This window comes from Scardinius erythrophthalmus (genome assembly GCF_964197995.2).
Source record: "Scardinius erythrophthalmus genome assembly, chromosome: 23".
Taxonomy (NCBI): Eukaryota; Metazoa; Chordata; class Actinopteri; order Cypriniformes; family Leuciscidae; genus Scardinius; species Scardinius erythrophthalmus.
The window spans coordinates 5,199,292-5,216,298 of record NC_138243.1 but is presented as its reverse complement, the minus strand read 5'-3'; the positions used below and the strand labels follow the sequence as shown (position 1 = coordinate 5,216,298).

Here is a 17,007-nt window from a genome sequence, read left to right as displayed (position 1 = left end):
AAAATGTGCAAGAAGCAACGTAATATCATGTTGCCCAAATGTCGCCATTGAATCTGAGTTAAAAACTTTGGTGGTAACTCGTCCCATTTGTTCAATGAACATCAGAAAATCTCCCAAAACACGCAGCTTGTTGAGAACTACTATTCTAAGCAATTGAACTGCAGGTTAATGATAAAAATACAGGATCTGTATTAAAGGACCTGAGACTTATCCAGGCACTGAAATATCATAGATACTCTTTTCACTTCAGTAAATAATCACAAGGCAGCGCACTAGAAACCATTCAGAACACCCTCACACTGCATGTCAGCACACTGAAAACCACTGCGTCTCAGCAGCTGCAAAAACGGCTCAGCCAACCACATGATCAACTCGCTGTGTGAAGACGGCATCACGCAATGCCAAATGTAGCAACTATGGTAGACTTAAGTGAATGTGAGCTGAACCAGAAGTCTTTTTCCATATCAGTCTCTTCTACAGCTGAGAAGCTCTGTACTGCATATTGCTGATGTTATTTCAGTCACTCACAGTGCAGAGACCCACACTAGTCACCAATCACATGAGTTATAACTTTACTGTATTGTTCCAATTTGCTCTGTGCGTTGTCTGATTTTCTTGATGTACAATGTGTCACTTAGTCATTATGTTGAAGAAATGGTGAAAATAACATTTCAAAAATGATACTGAACTCACATTAAAGAGCTTTAAAAGGTTTTGGAATGACATGAGGCTGAGTAAATGATAACACAATAACTGGTATTTTCATATACAGGCGGAAGGGTTGTGTTGTTACATTTTTTATTTTAAAAAGTCTTTAAATTTAATGTTTATAGGCCATATACAGAGAGATTCATGAACCAAGATGGAACTTTAATTAATAAAAAAGGAGACAATTTTTAGTCAGTGTGTGAAATGGGTAGAGGTGATAGCCCTTGATTTAATGTGACTTGGAGAGTCACAATGTGTCCATCATGTTTCTTAACAGCGACAGTTTTTTTCAGCGGCAGCGTAGCGGAGCAAAGCCTGGGGGGGTAACGACGCTCATCACCAAATTCTGTGAAAAGATTTCTCATGAAAGCCACAATAAAAAATGCCTACTTTGAGATAACAATAGAAATCTAGTAAGGGAGTATGACCTATAGTATCAGGAGCAGCTCAGTGTCTTTAGCTCAGATGAATAAGAGTGACTGAAACCCTGTCATTGTCAATCAGTGTACTTCCTGTTTTCTGTGGCTGTGCACAGGAATTATCAGCTTTCAAGCATGTGATGGATGTGCCTTCTTCAATTGTGAGTTTATGATGCAAAATGTTGATTGACTGTTGTTTTTATGTTGTAAAACAAAGCTTGTTGGGTTTTTGTTCATAGATTTTTTTGCAGTTCTTGACACCACCATGTTTTACAATAACCAGAAATATTGATAATTCATTTAAAATTGAAATTGTGATTTTTGTTTCCCGGAATAATTTGAAAGTGATGCATTGGTGGATCCATTTTTTTTTTTACATTGATACATTGTGATTATTTTTGAGTGATTTTTTTTATTTTTAATTGATGTATTATATATTATTAATGAGTTCATTATTATTGTTTACTACACATCAAATAATGAAGAACCAAGTCATCAAAATAAGCGCAAATTCTAAACCTGCCATTTCTTTGTGGTCAGATTCTGTACAGGACAAAAGTGAAGTGAAGCATGCAACAAAGGTTGAAACTGATCACAGTTTCAGTCTGTCTCATGATCATCTCTTGTGCATTTGACATAATGTCAATCATTATCCAATTATTACATTATGATGCTTTGCAATGCATTTAATTGTGATGTATTAGGCTATGTTATGTGTCATATTATAAGGAATTTGCTGATGCCAAGCTGTAGTGTGAGATTAGCACATCGAAGTTGATTTAAGATGTTAATATAATTATATCAAGAAGCTAGTACACTAATAACAGCACTTTTCTGAGGATATTTTAGGTATGATTCCTAAAAAATAAAAAGCTACTTCCCTGATTGCCCTGGAGGGTATTATGGTTATGAAGAATCTGAGTTATTCCTTCACAAGCCAAAAATGGCAGGGCCAAGGCAAACAGTAATGGCTTTATTAAGCAACTGGTCAATAGTCAGTAGTATCTGGGTCATTGCCTTAAGAAGAGTTGAGACATTGATGTTGCCTTCGCTGGCTGTAATGGTAGTATAAGGCGAGCATTGTTACCTCTTTCTTTGCAAAAGGAAATTAACCCTCTAGCATTGGTGCCATGCAAAGATATCCTGCTAGACTTGGTGACATTTGTGGTAAAACACATCCTCATGCGTGCTGCAAGGTGTAGCACGCTGCATCAGATATCTCAAGTCACACTGAACCTGAAGTTGCACTGAACTCTCTTAAAGAAAACAAAAAATATTCTGGGTCAGATACTAGATCACCAACTTTTTTATTGTGTGTGTATATATATATATATATATATATATATATATATATATATATATATATATATATATATATATATATATATATATATATATATATATATATATATATATATATATATATATAATCTTTATGTATACATATATATATATTTCAATCATGACAACTTTTGACAGTTATTAACAGTTTTAGTATGTTAAAGGGATGGTTCATCCAAAAATGAACATTTAGTCATCATTTACTCACCCTCAAGTTTTTCTAAAACTGTAGTTTCTTTCTTCTGTTGAAAACCAAAGAAGACATTTTAAAGAATGTTGGTAACCAAACAGTTTCTGGTCTCCACCGACTTACATAGGTTTTTAAAAAAATTTTTTTTATAGTCAATAGGGACCAGCATCTGTTTCGTTACCCACATTCTTCAAAATATCTTCTTTTGTGTTCAACAGAAGACATAACTTTATACAGATTTAGAACAACTTGAAGGTGAGTTAATGATTACAGAATTTTCATTTTTTGGGTGAACTATTCCTTTAATGAATATGGCAATGTTAATGTATTTGGTCTTGGCAGACTAGATCTGCTACGCTGCTGTTGATTATTGCTGCTATGTGTGGACTTGTTTCTGCTAATAGATACTCAGACACGCTGCTGTGAGCATGTAAGTTATGCTGCTGGATAAGTAGACATACATCAGTCCCATAGCAGATCTGAGCCATAGACAGTAAAAGAAATGGACACAGCGACCCCATTGGAACTCAGTTGAGACAAGTGAAGCCCGTTTTCAGCGATTTCTTAGCACTTCCTTTCCTGACGCGCAGACTCAAACCGAGCAAAGCGTTACACGGACCACGTGAGCAACCCGTCTGTCTTCTAGTAGCTGTGCTAAGAGAAATCTGAATCATTCCCTTCCGAATCTTGCAGAGACGGAGAGTGTGATTAGGAGCTGTCCATGAGCTTGGAGCAGGAGCAACTTTTGCTAGGTATTCTGATTAATTATATTGTCATTTTGCCTCCACGTCTCCCCGATTGCCCGCGAGCTTCTCCTCCCGTCCATACGGTAATCTCTCTAGTGTGCGACAGAGAGTCGCGTGATTATGACGCAATCGTTAGCATACTTTTACAAAAACTGCTTCTACGGGGCCATTACATAAGCTACAAGGTAATGGAGCATTTTATACATTGTCGTGTTTCTTTAGAAATAAAAAATGGACAAATGGAGTCTTCAAACGCCTCAGATGTAAAGTTATTCGCTGTCAAAGTGACGCCAAAATGAATGGAAGTCAATGGGATTGCTAACGCAAGTGAAGTTCCGCTCAAGATGGCGGCACCCGGCCGACTTCAACTTCCGGTCGACTTCCTTCCCGCTTGATCTGAGCAGGTGGTGCTGGGGGAGGTAGAGGGTCTCAGAGGAACTATGATAGTGCGGTGCAGGACTAGCCTACAGCAAACACTGAACCAGACTGTTTAAATGTTGAGCAAGCCTCTTATTGGTTGCATGATCCGCATTGGCCAATCAGCTTGTGCCATGCAGTAATGATGTGATTGCCGATTGCATGTAAAGAACCATTAGCCTGCATCCTCTAGAGTTTCATGCCTGTTTAAGTAGCTTTATCATGCCATTATCTGCCACAGGGATTTTAAGGGGGAAGCAGTGGTCTGTTATGCATGCAAATAATGGAAACATCATGGCATCATGCATATATTAATGATTGTAAATCTCCTCTGTCTGGGAGAATTGAAATAATAGATCAGATGTTTGTTTGAAAGGTTTTCTAAAACTTAAAGTGAACCAGCTATCGGAGGCCGGTGACTATTGGGTCTTGTGATCTGGATCACAAAAGGAGGACTTGTCTACTGGATACTGAGGAAAATGCATGATGTCATTAGAATGAGCCCCTGGCACAGTGGAGAGAAGAAGATGTAAATATTTCAGCATCTTTATTATGAAACCAGACGTAGATGTTGAGGGTCTGGGGTTACGATCGGCTGATTGGTGGCTGTTGCTTGATACAATGCAAAAATAGCTAGTAGATGATGTAATGGGCATTAGTTTGTAAACAATAGGTTTGTTATGTGTAGATAAGAGAGATATACAAAATGTGCAGAGCTGTGGGTCCTCATGACCAGAGTTGAGAACCACTGATAGACTCATCTGAAACCTTCAGTTCAGAACAATCTCTCTCCAGTCTACATGGAAACCAAGATCTTCTTAGTGTTGGCTGAAAGGATGACCCCATAACATGACTGAAAGTGGGTTTCATGACATCTTTATCCAGTATATTGGAATCTCAGGATGCTTGACCAATTCACTAATGTTTCCAGCTAATTCAGCCACTAAATAAATGTAACAAAGCAGTGTCTGCTCAATATGGTGGACAAATCAATTCAACAGGATCCTATGATTTCTGGAGCAATGGACTACTGAGTAAACCCTGCTCTTGGAGGACCAATGTCCGGCAGAGTTTTTCTCCAGCCCGCCCCAACACACTTGTCTGAAGGTTTCTAGTGATCCTGAAAACCTTGATTAGCTGGGTCGGGTGTGTTGAACAGGGTTGAAGCTAAACTCTGCAGGATAGTAGCCCTCCAGGAGCAGGATCGGACACCCTTGAACTACTGTAACTACCTTAAACCATGTGAAGGCAAGATGAGTCTTGCAATTTTGGCCCTCAAGCTCCACTTTCCTGTAGAGTTTATCTCCACCCCTAATCAAACACTGGCTAACCACGGATTGCATCATCGCATACTTCCCTACTTCTGTATCTGCTTGTTTGTCTTGCTACATAGACAAAACATCTGTGACATCATTCAACATCTGAATTAATCTGACCTTGATTGGAAAGTTACTTTTATATACTTTTACTTGTTATATACTTCAAACTACAGCTTGATTGTTTTTTGTTGTTTGTATTATCCAGAATATAAATGGACCAAGATGTTTGGTGTGAGCTGCATCATTGCAGTCACATTCATTTTGAGGGAGTCAAATATTGAAGGGTACATAACAATCTCAATCTCATGGGAATCTTGAGTACCTATAGAGTAGTATTGCTATTGCATCCGGTTCCGACTCATGACCGGGATCTTTTATAGCTGGGACCGCTCCATCTTTCAGTTTCAATCAATCTGCAAATCCAGCCTCAAACTGGGCCTTGTTTCTAAAACATTTGTCACCAAAATGTCGGGAACAAACAAACACACTTGCACAACTGTTACTGCCCCGGTAAAACAAACTGCCTCCACTGTTCCCTTAACTCTGGGTTCTTTGGGAAGCTGAGCAATATTTCCCTCACTACCAAAAACTCACTTCTTTGGTGACATTGGTGATTTCATGGTCTAAAAACAAAATGTTAAATCTTTCAACGACGAAGCACATTGATGGGTGATGCTCTTGCTCTCGCTCTGGTTGCACGCGCTCTTCCGGGAGAAGTGCCCATACAAGGAATTCTGCCCTTTATGACGTCATACAGGGCCATACTCGGAAAAAAACAACTATCCGAAACTTATACGAAGCCTGATAAAGTGTATTTGACACAGAAATACGCCGTCATACTGAACGTCTAACTCGTTTTTTTAAACTTTGGCAATGTTTAGCATGAGAATCCAACTCTTTAACAGTGTAAACAAGTCAGAATGCATGAAATGGCATTAGACATCCCCTTTAAGAAATGAAAAGAGTGATCATTTCTTGCCAGTTTTACAATAAGGTGGATTTATTGATTCAAAGTCTCTGAGAAATGCTGAACAAAAACTGAAATTGAGCTGCTTCTCTTATTGAGTAAGAACAGGGAGCGAAACAACAAGGCAGCTTTTTATTTGGCAAATAAGAAGAAATTATGCCTGAATGGAGTGAAAGTAAAGAAAAGAGACTGCTCAGTCCACTTTTGGCAGCATTGGCAAAAAGGGCTGAAGCCCGTGCAGATGGCCAGTGTTTGTGTGGGCCTGTATAATCATGGACTACATACACTGTAAAATACAACAGTTGTTCTGAGTAACACGTGTTAGTTAGCTTTACTTAATGTCTTAAATTAATTGTAAAAATCCAGTAATCTGTACTATTCACATTCTATGCCTTGTTTACTCCAACCCAAGTTAAGATTAATTGATTGGTATGAGGGCCATTTAAAAAAAAAAAAAAAAGTTTTTGAGACGGCAGTTCTTATTAGACTTTTCTCTCATTTCCTCCACTTCTGCAGTTATCTTTCTCTAGTTGCATTCACTCATTTCCCAAAGTCATCTGGAATGTTGAATTGTCAATACAACTGAAAATTTTGAGAGAACATCACATAAGCTGACTTCATCATTTAATGCTGATTTTCCTAAAAATGTTTTTGTTTGAACTCACCATTATGGTGATTAGTGTTCCCTTTGTTTGGGAACTTGACACTTCATTCATTTCATTGTAATTCTCTCACTATTGATGCATCAATGCAACAAGAAATCACAGTTATTTGGTTTCGAAGTAAGGGAAGTAATAAATAGGTTGCTTTTACATATACACCCACTCTCTGTGTGTATATGCAGCCTGTGTATATGTAGACCTCCCTACACAATACACATGCACACACACTACTTACTACTACTAACCAGCAGCTTCTGTGGCAACAAATCCAAGGATGAAGGAATTGAAAAGCAGCACTCAACAAGCGAAGCAATTGTCCCATGCAGTGCTTTGGTTAATGAGCTTGGAAAAGGGCAGCTGGGTTTTCCCTTACTGAAAAAAAGCTTTATATTTCCAGTTCTCTAATCAGCCATTTTTGCTGAGTTGCAATTGCTCATGTTATATCCATCTCATGTTTCGTTCATGCCAATATTCCAACACTGGCGTTTATGAGTCTAAACTGTTCTCTGGAATGTAATTCTAGGAGACGAAGGCAAGTCATAATTCTCTTATGTGATACAGGGAACAGGATTATGGATTGTTGGGGTTTTCGTCACTAGTTTTCTTGTAAGCCAGTGCATTCAGAGTGTCTCCGCTCTGGTATTGCTTACGTAAGCTGCATATAGTGGGTGGATGGTGCTTACATAAAAGCCTCCGCGACAGAGGGACGGTTGGGATGGGGAGTTGGGGGCGGAGCTTATACCTTAGGAGCGTGCACGATCCCTGGTGGGGGGGAGTCAGTGATGCAGTGAATGAATGCCTCTTGCCCGCTGATCCGTAACTGAGTGAGGGACAAAGGCCTCCTGGAGAGGGAGCGCGGTCGGGATCTCACAGCTCCTTAGCCTTGCTCACACCGGAGGAGGATATACGCGACTCGCCTCTCCTCTCAGTTCATCACTGGAGTGAGCTGAGGATGGTGAGTGTTAAACGCTTTACTCAAGGTTCTGATTCATTAGTTTCCATGGGAATAGTTGCAGTTGTGTGTGATTTATGCGACCAGTTCATGAATGTGCCAGACAGAATGATGTGGTTTAGTAAAATCTGTCTAATGAGACTGGTGTGAAGCGTTGCCGATCTTGATGATGATGGTGCTTATAAAATGCATTCACTTGGTTTCTTGCAAACTGGGGAAGGTGGTACGGCCGTTGTACGTTATATGGCCTGATATGAATCATTTTATATCATAGTAACAGTACATACACTACTGTTCAAAAGTTAGCAGTTGGTGAGATTGTTTTAGTGTTTTTGAAAGGAGTCTCTTATGCTCACTAAGAGAGTTTTAAACGAGTACAGTGTAATTATTGAAAATGGTTGTGCTGCTCAATATGTTTGTGCATAACGGAACGTTTTTTGATGAATATAGGCTAACGTTCAAAAGAACAGCATTTATTTGTAATAGAAATCTTGACATAGACATAGAATGTCTTTTCTGTCACTTTTGAGGCATTCTTGCTGAATTTTGAATGGTAGTGAATATTATTGATATAGTTATTTTACTGGAAATTCAATAAAAATTTATTATGTATCAAATAACCATGTGGTAATCTCAATATTTGGAAAAAAAAACAGTGAATGAAACTTCTGGATCTTCTCTTTCATTTTAAACTTGATGGCCACAAATAAAAAAATATATATATATAAATTTAGCATCAGTGCAAAAACAGCTTAGCATTATGTAACCCTTGACTTGTGAATTTTGACTCTAAATTCTGATTGAATGAGCTTTCAGAGCTGTGTAAATAACATGTAGCAGTCCTGTCTGCTGACAGCTGTTGGATGTATTTACTATGGTATGCTATGGTATGGTTTGCTATGGTATAGTTTGGTATGGTATGGTTTGGTATGGTGTGGTTTGGTTTGCTATTGTATAGTTTGGTATGGTATGGTATGGTTTGGTATGGTTTGGTACGGTGTGGTTTGGTTTGGTTTGCTATGGTATAGTTTGGTATGGTATGGTTTGCTATGGTATGGTTTGGTATGATATGGTTTGCTATGGTATGGTATGGTATGGTTTGCTATGGTATAGTTTGGTATGGTATGGTATGGTATGGTGTGGTGTGGTTTGGTTTGCTATGGTATGGTATGGTTTGGTATGGTATGGTGTGGTTTGGTTTGCTATGGTATGGTTTGGTACGGTGTGGTTTGGTTTGGTTTGCTATGGTATGGTTTGGTATGGTTTGCTATGGTATGGTATGGTATGGTATGGTATGGTATGGTATGGTATGGTTTGGTATGGTATGGTGTGGTTTGGTTTGCTATGGTATGGTTTGGTACGGTGTGGTTTGGTTTGGTTTGCTATGGTATGGTTTGGTATGGTTTGCTATGGTATGGTATGGTATGGTATGGTATGGTATGGTATGGTTTGGTATGGTATGGTGTGGTTTGGTTTGCTATGGTATGGTTTGGTACGGTGTGGTTTGGTATGGTTTGCTATGGTATGGTATGGTATGGTATGGTTTGGTATGGTATGATTTGCTATGGTATAGTTTGGTATGGTATGGTTTGGTATCGTATGGTATGGTATGGTTTGGTATGGTTTGGTATGGTATAGTTTGGTATGGTATGGTTTGCTATGGTATAGTTTGGTATGGTATGGTTTGGTATGGTATGGTTTGGTATGGTATAGTTTGATATGGTTTGGTATGGTATGGTTTGCTATGGTATAGTTTGGTTATGGTATGGTTTGGTATGGTATAGTTTGGTATGGTATAGTTTGGTATGGTGTGGTGTGGTTTGGTATGGTATAGTTTGGTATGGTTTGGTATGGTATGGTTTGCTATGGTATAGTTTGGTATGGTATGGTTTGCTATGGTATAGTTTGGTATGGTATGGTTTGGTATGGTATAGTTTGGTATGGTATGGTATGGTATGGTTTGCTATGGTATAGTTTGGTATGGTTTGGTATGGTATGGTTTGGTATGGTATAGTTTGGTATAGTGCTGGGCGGTTTACCGGTTCATACCGAATACCGGTGTTTATTTTTGTTACGATATGAATTTTTAATATACCGCAAAACCGGTGTATGTCGCTTTAATCGGAACGCGGCGCTGCGCGACACAGTCTCACCCCTCATTTACAACACACGTCTGCGGCGCATTACAGCTGCGACAAGGTTTTATTCCGTCCTCCACGTGGTGCGTCAAAATAGACCAGGCGCCTATATTTAGCGAAGCGGCGCGGAGAGCCGCTTCTGGGAAGCTTCGATCTGAAACACAAGCATTGACTAGAATGGGCACGAGACGTGTGGGGGTGAGAGTCTTTTTTTCTTGCGGCGCGCGTGTTTTTATACTGTATTAACGTATCTGAAGTGAACTGACGGTCTTTAGAAAAGTTTCTTTGTTATTACGATTGAATCTTTCTTTATCTTTCCTGATAAAGCAGTGTTTATGAGCGTTGCTGCTTTGTGTACAGCCGTTACCGGGGAAACCACTGTTTCTGCCGCTCCTAAAGCGCGTCCTGCTGGCACCTCTTTGTAAACAGCCTTGCAAACCTGTATTATTAATATTAGTGTGGATTTTTTCTATAATATTCACTCATGACAATAAAATAGGGCATTATAAGTAAATCTACTGCACTATTTCCTCTCTCACTCAATAGAAAATGTGGTAAACACCCATCATGCTTGAGAAAAAAAAACCACACAAAAAAAAAACCGGTAAAAACCGTGAAACCGGTATAATTTAGAAAAAAACCGTGATGTTGATTTTTGGTCAAACCGCCCAGCACTAGTTTGGTATGGTTTGGTATGGTATGGTTTGCTATGGTATAGTTTGGTTATGGTATGGTTTGGTATGGTATAGTTTGGTATGGTATAGTTTGGTATGGTGTGGTGTGGTTTGGTATGGTATAGTTTGGTATGGTTTGGTATGGTATGGTTTGCTATGGTATAGTTTGGTATGGTATGGTTTGCTATGGTATAGTTTGGTATGGTATGGTTTGGTATGGTATAGTTTGGTATGGTTTGGTATGGTATGGTTTGCTATGGTATAGTTTGGTATGGTTTGGTATGGTTTGGTATGGTATGGTTTGGTATGGTATAGTTTGGTATGGTTTGGTATGGTATGGTTTGCTATGGTATAGTTTGGTTATGGTATGGTTTGGTATGGTATAGTTTGGTATGGTATGGTATGGTATGGTATGGTATAGTTTGGTATGGTTTGGTATGGTGTGGTTTGGTATGGTATAGTTTGGTATGGTATGGTTTGGTATGGTATGGTTTGGTATAGTTTGGTATGGTATAGCATGGCATGGTATGGTATGGTATGGTATAGTTTGGTATGGTATGGTTTGGTATGGTGTGGTTTGGTATGGTATAGTTTGGTATGGTATGGTTTGGTATGGTATGGTTTGGTATAGTTTGGTATGGTTTGGTATGGTATGGTATGGTTTGGTATGGGTATTAGGGATGGGCATTCGATTAAATTTTCTTAGTCGATCGTCGGGAGAATTAACGATCGACTATCGATTAATCATTAATATTTTTATATTGAAATCATTTCTTCAACTTTTTATAAATTAAAAATGCAATGAAAATACAAAAATACAGTTTGTTTGTCCTCGATGAGATCTTTATTACAAGAAGATCAACTTGTGGCATTGAAACTGCACGTTCGGTAACGTTAGACTTGAAGATGCCCTGCGGTGCTCTAAAACAGCGGAACAGCGAGCCGGCGTTCTTAAACAGAGACCCATGGCCACTTCATCCGTTTTCTGTGATCGGATAACTATCCGATCGTGAAAAGACCAAATGTAAATGCCCTCCGAAACGCATTCGAGGCGGATTTAAACCCGATCGCTCAAACCACTTCAGGAGGAGATCTGAGACGCATTCCAGACGAAACTGGACAAGAGTAAATGCATCTGGTTGTTGAAACTACATATGTAAATTTGACTTATCCCAAAAATGCTAAGAAATAAACATGTGAGAGCGTTTTATAGGCCTAGGCTATATGTCATGTTATAGCCAGATATGACGGCGTTACTGGAACACGCATCACCACAGATGAGCATCTATTCAAGCCAACGTGCAAACTATCGCAAATCAAAGTGAAAGTCATTCATCAAAACACAATCATCTTCATTAAAAGTAAAGAACCGAAATGATCTTACCAGGGCTGTTGCCGCAATATTGTTGCAGTCTTTGATTTAGAAATTTTCGCTGATGATCAATAAAATGCAGCTCATATCAGTTTCTTTCGGACGTGCAACAATTTAAATATGTAGCGCGGGAATTCAAGATCGGATTTATATCCGTTTTGCAAAAACACATTTATATGACCGGGTGTAAATGGAATCGTTTTGATAAATCAGATAGCTATCCGATCTGAGAAAACGCATGAAGTTCCCATAGAACTTGTGCACCAGTCCACTGATTTCTGTTGAGAAAGATAAGCATGTTGACATGATCTGGGATCAGATGCAACCGCAACCTGGTGACAGCCAGTCAGCCGCTGAAAACACCCGCTCTGAGGGGACTGACGTTGCCGGGATGCACAGGTACCTCCGCGCTAAAATTAATTCCATTGCTTCAAGACTCACACTACGCAACGCAACGCAACCTGCATTAGATTAATCGATAACAAATAAACGTGATCGACGAAATTCTTAACGATCGATTATCGATCGTCGATTAATTATGCCCATCCCTAATGGGTATGGTATGGTTTGGTATGGTATAGTATGGTTTTCTATGGTATGGTATGGTATGGTATGGTATGGTTTGGTTTGCTATGGTATAGTTTGGTATGGTTTGGTTTGCTATGGTATAGTTTGGTATGGTATGGTTTGGTTTGCTATGGTATAGTTTGGTATGGTATGGTTTGGTTTGGTTTGCTATGGTATAGTTTGGTATGGTATGGTTTGGTTTGCTATGGTATAGTATGGTATGGTTTGGTATGGTATGGTTTGGTTTGCTATGGTATAGTTTGGTATGGTATGGTATGGTTTGGTTTGCTATGGTATAGTTTGGTATGGTTTGCTATGGTTTGGTATGGTATGGTATGGTATGGTATGGTTTGGTTTGCTATGGTATAGTTTGGTATGGTATGGTTTGGTTTGCTATGGTTTGGTTTGGTATGGTATGGTATGGTATGGTATGGTTTGGTTTGCTATGGTATAGTTTGGTATAGGGCTGTCACTTTACGTTCGAAAATCGATTGCACAATCGATCGGACCAACCAACACAAGTTTCGAAAACGAAAATAGGGAATCGATTTTAACGGTCTTTTCTCGGAACGCGTCTAGCTCGTCACGATACGCCCGCAGCGAACGCGCGTCACACAGCAACTCTGACGCCTCATTCCCGCAGGAATTTTTTACGCGCATAACGCGTCTTTGCATTGACTTAACATTGAAATCACTCGCGCCTGATGCGCTATTCGCGTCCGTTGTGAACACACCATGACAAACACACATTATACTTCTGCATAATTTTTCTATTTTTACTACAAAAATGTGAATTCTGCCGGTATTCAGACAGTCTCATGCATACAGATACAGATTCGGGCTACGGTCATCAATCGCCTACGTAGGCAACATTTGTTTGACTTTTCTAACCGTAAACACAGGCACGTTGAAGACTGCAGTAATGTTTTTCATTGATGTTATGGCAGTCCACTCTGCTTATTGCTTTTCGAGAATGTTGCACTCCTGTTTGTCATTGTGCACGAAACTTCACGCCAATAAATTAACAGGAATATTGCTGACTTGTGCGCGTCTCAAGCGCCCTCTTTACGTTCGTCCTAATGCCTGTTAGTTGTCCGTGGATTTGCCCATATTTGGCGTTTAAAATGGAAACGTCTTTAGACATGAAAAATCGATTTTACAATCGATTCAATGAACACTTATGTCTCAAAAATCGAACAGGATTTTTTCACAAAAGTGACAGCCCTAGTTTGGTATGGTATTGTATGGTTTGGTTTGCTATGGTATAGTTTGGTATGGTATGGTTTGGTTTGCTATGGTTTGGTATGGTATGGTATGGTATGGTATGGTATGGTATGGTATGGTATGGTATGGTATGGTATGGTATGGTTTGGTTTGGTATGGTATAGTTTGGTATGGTATGGTATGGTTTGCTATGGTATAGTTTGGTATGGTATGGTATAGTTTGTCAGCTGTGTGGCTACCATTGTGTGGTAGCCACCCTGGGAACAGGTCTTCCTCTGACCCCTCACACAGAGGGATTTCTTGCGCTGACAGTCTCTTTCAATGGGCCTGCCTCTCTTTGTGGCTCACCACTAATGGAGAGTTTTCTGTGTGCATCCCATTCTGTCATCCTGCCTGGGAAAATGGAATTCTTCCCTGGAAACCTTCAGCCTTTCCTACAGGAGGAAATGGAGATGCTTTTGCGGTAGTTTCATGTATTGTTTGCTCAATAATAATGCGATCCCTCCTTCATATGGTAGAGTTCACATTTATTAGCTGACTTGTTAAGACGGTGTCGTGTTAGCGGCCCCTAAGTTAATAACTAATGATCGTTGCGACGGAAGTGAATCAATCAAAATAACTTTAGCTGGACAGTAACTTTATTCTAGAGCTGCTGTAAAGCCACAACAATCTCTGTTACTTTAATTTCCTATTATCACTGTAAAGCTGCTTTGGAACAATCTACATTGTTAAAAGCGCTATATAAATGAAGATGACTTGACTTGGTTGAGCTCAAGGTGTCTTTTTTCTGCAGATAGAGTTAATCAGAATTGGAGTTGTGTTTGATTTAGCCCATGTCTTTTAACATTGGAGGTAATCTGTTCCCAAATGGTTGACTAAATTAACTTGAGTCACTTTAACTGAAGCAAACATACGTTTAAAATTGAATCATCTTCTTCCAAGAAAACATTTCTAATGTGTCTGTAAACTTGATTTAGTTCAAGGCAGCATGTGGCGGATATAGATCAGTTTGAAATCACATCCTGTCAACTTTTAGATCTTTACTTCATTAATCCAAGATGAATGGAGACTGCAGAGAAAGCAGACACTGTCACATCAATAAAGGAATGAAAGTGTATTGAAATACGCAGATAATTTTAGCAACGGAAGATGCTGCACAGAGACCAGCTCTGTTCCAAGGTTCATTTCCATACACATTTGGCTCATATATTTGAGCACTACGTGTTCTCAGCACCGGATGTGCCAGCATGTGTCCACCACCTTGCCATGTGTCCACCAATCACATGAATAGCACACTTTTAAACAAAAGTATAAAGCACGCATTACCAGCATTTTGGTGTTCTATCCAAACAATTAATCTGGAAGACACTTTTGCTGGGTGAGAAGCAGAACGCCTAAAGCAACATTAATAGGTCAATAGAGTTATAATTTTTAATAGAAATTACAACACTTAATTCTTCCACCCAGTATTATTGTCACAATCATGTTCTGTTTAGTTTCTATGTCAGTTATGGTTCAGTGTTTGTTACCATGGTTTCTGATTAGTGCACACATGTTCCCTGTTTATGCTCATTCCCAGTGTATTTAAGCCCGTCTGCATCGTCAGTGTTAAAGTGTGTAGTGTTTAATGTTTCGTGTGTGTATATTAAAAGTGTGTAGCATCTGTCAGGAGTTAGTAATCAATGAAGTAACGACACAGGAGTAGCGAACTTACCCACTCACTTCCGTTCTCACACACATTACGTCATTACGCAATCATGAACACAACAAAGCGTCTTTATTGTTCATTCTGCGTCACACATCTCATCTGTGTAGATTACTACTGCACGCAACACATGACAGTTACTACCCCCCCCCCCCCAGCGGCTTCTGAGTGCTGTGAGGCAGATTAATGACCGCAGACGTGAACTCTGGACACTAATGACTGCAACACACCACCAGCTGAGGTTCCCACCCCACACGGCCCTCTTTCCTTCAGGTGTGGCTGTGCAACAGTCAGCGGCAACTGTTAGCTTCGGCTTTAATTCATCATCTAGAACAAGCCGCTTACAGTCCCTCAGGACACGCTGTCCTTCATTATCCAGAAGGCCTAAAGCTACTAATTTCAGATTTTCAGAGTTTTCTCTGGCACAATGTCTGGTTGTGATCAGGATTATATTGTGAGTTGGAATTTGGCTACCCGTTCAGCAAAATGAACAAAGATAAATATTCCGAACTATATTTTTCATTGAGACATTAAAATGTTTGGAAATCATTATTTACTCAACCTCATGTTGTTTTCTTCAGTCTTCAGACATTAAGTATTTTCAGTAGCCTGGAAAGTAGCAGGAAAGAATATGTTCAAATGTTCATTGTGTATTGGAGAGGTACAAATACATATTTATACATAGCGTACAACTTTACGTGATTCAAGAGTATACTGCACACACACACACAAATAAAGAGCAACTCGTTCCTGCAGCCACATATTCATTGTTTCTATTCAAGTCATGTTTGTCCATTAGACTATACTTCCCTTCTGGGTAACACTTTATAATAACTGCACGCTATTAATCATTAGTTAAGCATTAGTAAACAATTAATTTGTCATTTATAAAGCATTAATAGACATTAATAAGCATTTTATAAATACGGTTATAAATGCTTTGTTTTTGATTTATAAGCATATCTATAATGTGTTTAATAATTGTATTTTCATACTTTATTAGTGATCAATTTATCATTTCTAAATGAAGTATTGCATTATTTACAAACCGGATATTCAGGAGTTGTCAGTGGTTCATAAGATCACTTAGAAAGTGTAAGTAAATGATTAATAAACTGTTTAAATACATATTTTTATTCAGACAAATAGTAATAGTTACTTAGTGTGTTAATAAATGCTTTATTAACATGTATTTCTACTGTAATTCAGGGTTAATTCTGGTATTATAAAGCATTTAGTAGTGGTTAGTTAACTATTTTTGTGAGCTCATCTAAAGTGAGGACTAGTTATGACTTGTAAAGCATTTATAAAGGATATTTAAAGGCTGTTAATATTTCTATGTTCTGTATCTCTGTGTTGTGTTTGTTTCCTTTTTCTGTTTAGAAGATTAGTGAGCCTTTAAATCTCCTTTATAAATGCTTTACAAGTTATAACTAGTCCTCACTTTAGCCAAAAAAAATAGTTAACTAACAACTACTAAATGCTTTATAACTACCTGCATTTTAATAATAATTAATAATTTACTTACACTTTCTAAGTGATCTTATGAATCAATGACAACACCTAGTTTGTAAATAATGGTAAATAATGTAACTGGTTTGTAAAT

The 17,007-nt window shown here is 38.7% G+C and overlaps 1 protein-coding gene across 5 annotated transcripts in view; it reads left to right on the top strand.

Annotated features, from left to right (window-relative positions):
* cdc42se2 (CDC42 small effector 2) overlaps positions 1–17,007 on the top strand; it is a 38,710-nt gene that overhangs the window by 8,975 nt on the left and 12,728 nt on the right. The window contains exon 1 of one of the 5 annotated variants that reach the window (XM_081353598.1): positions 1,211–1,288. The exons of the other annotated variants lie outside the window; for them this stretch is intronic. The gene's annotated coding sequence lies outside the window, so the exon portion shown is untranslated. Of the gene's footprint in view, positions 1–1,210; positions 1,289–17,007 lie in introns of those variants that run through there. 5 annotated transcript variants of the gene reach the window in all.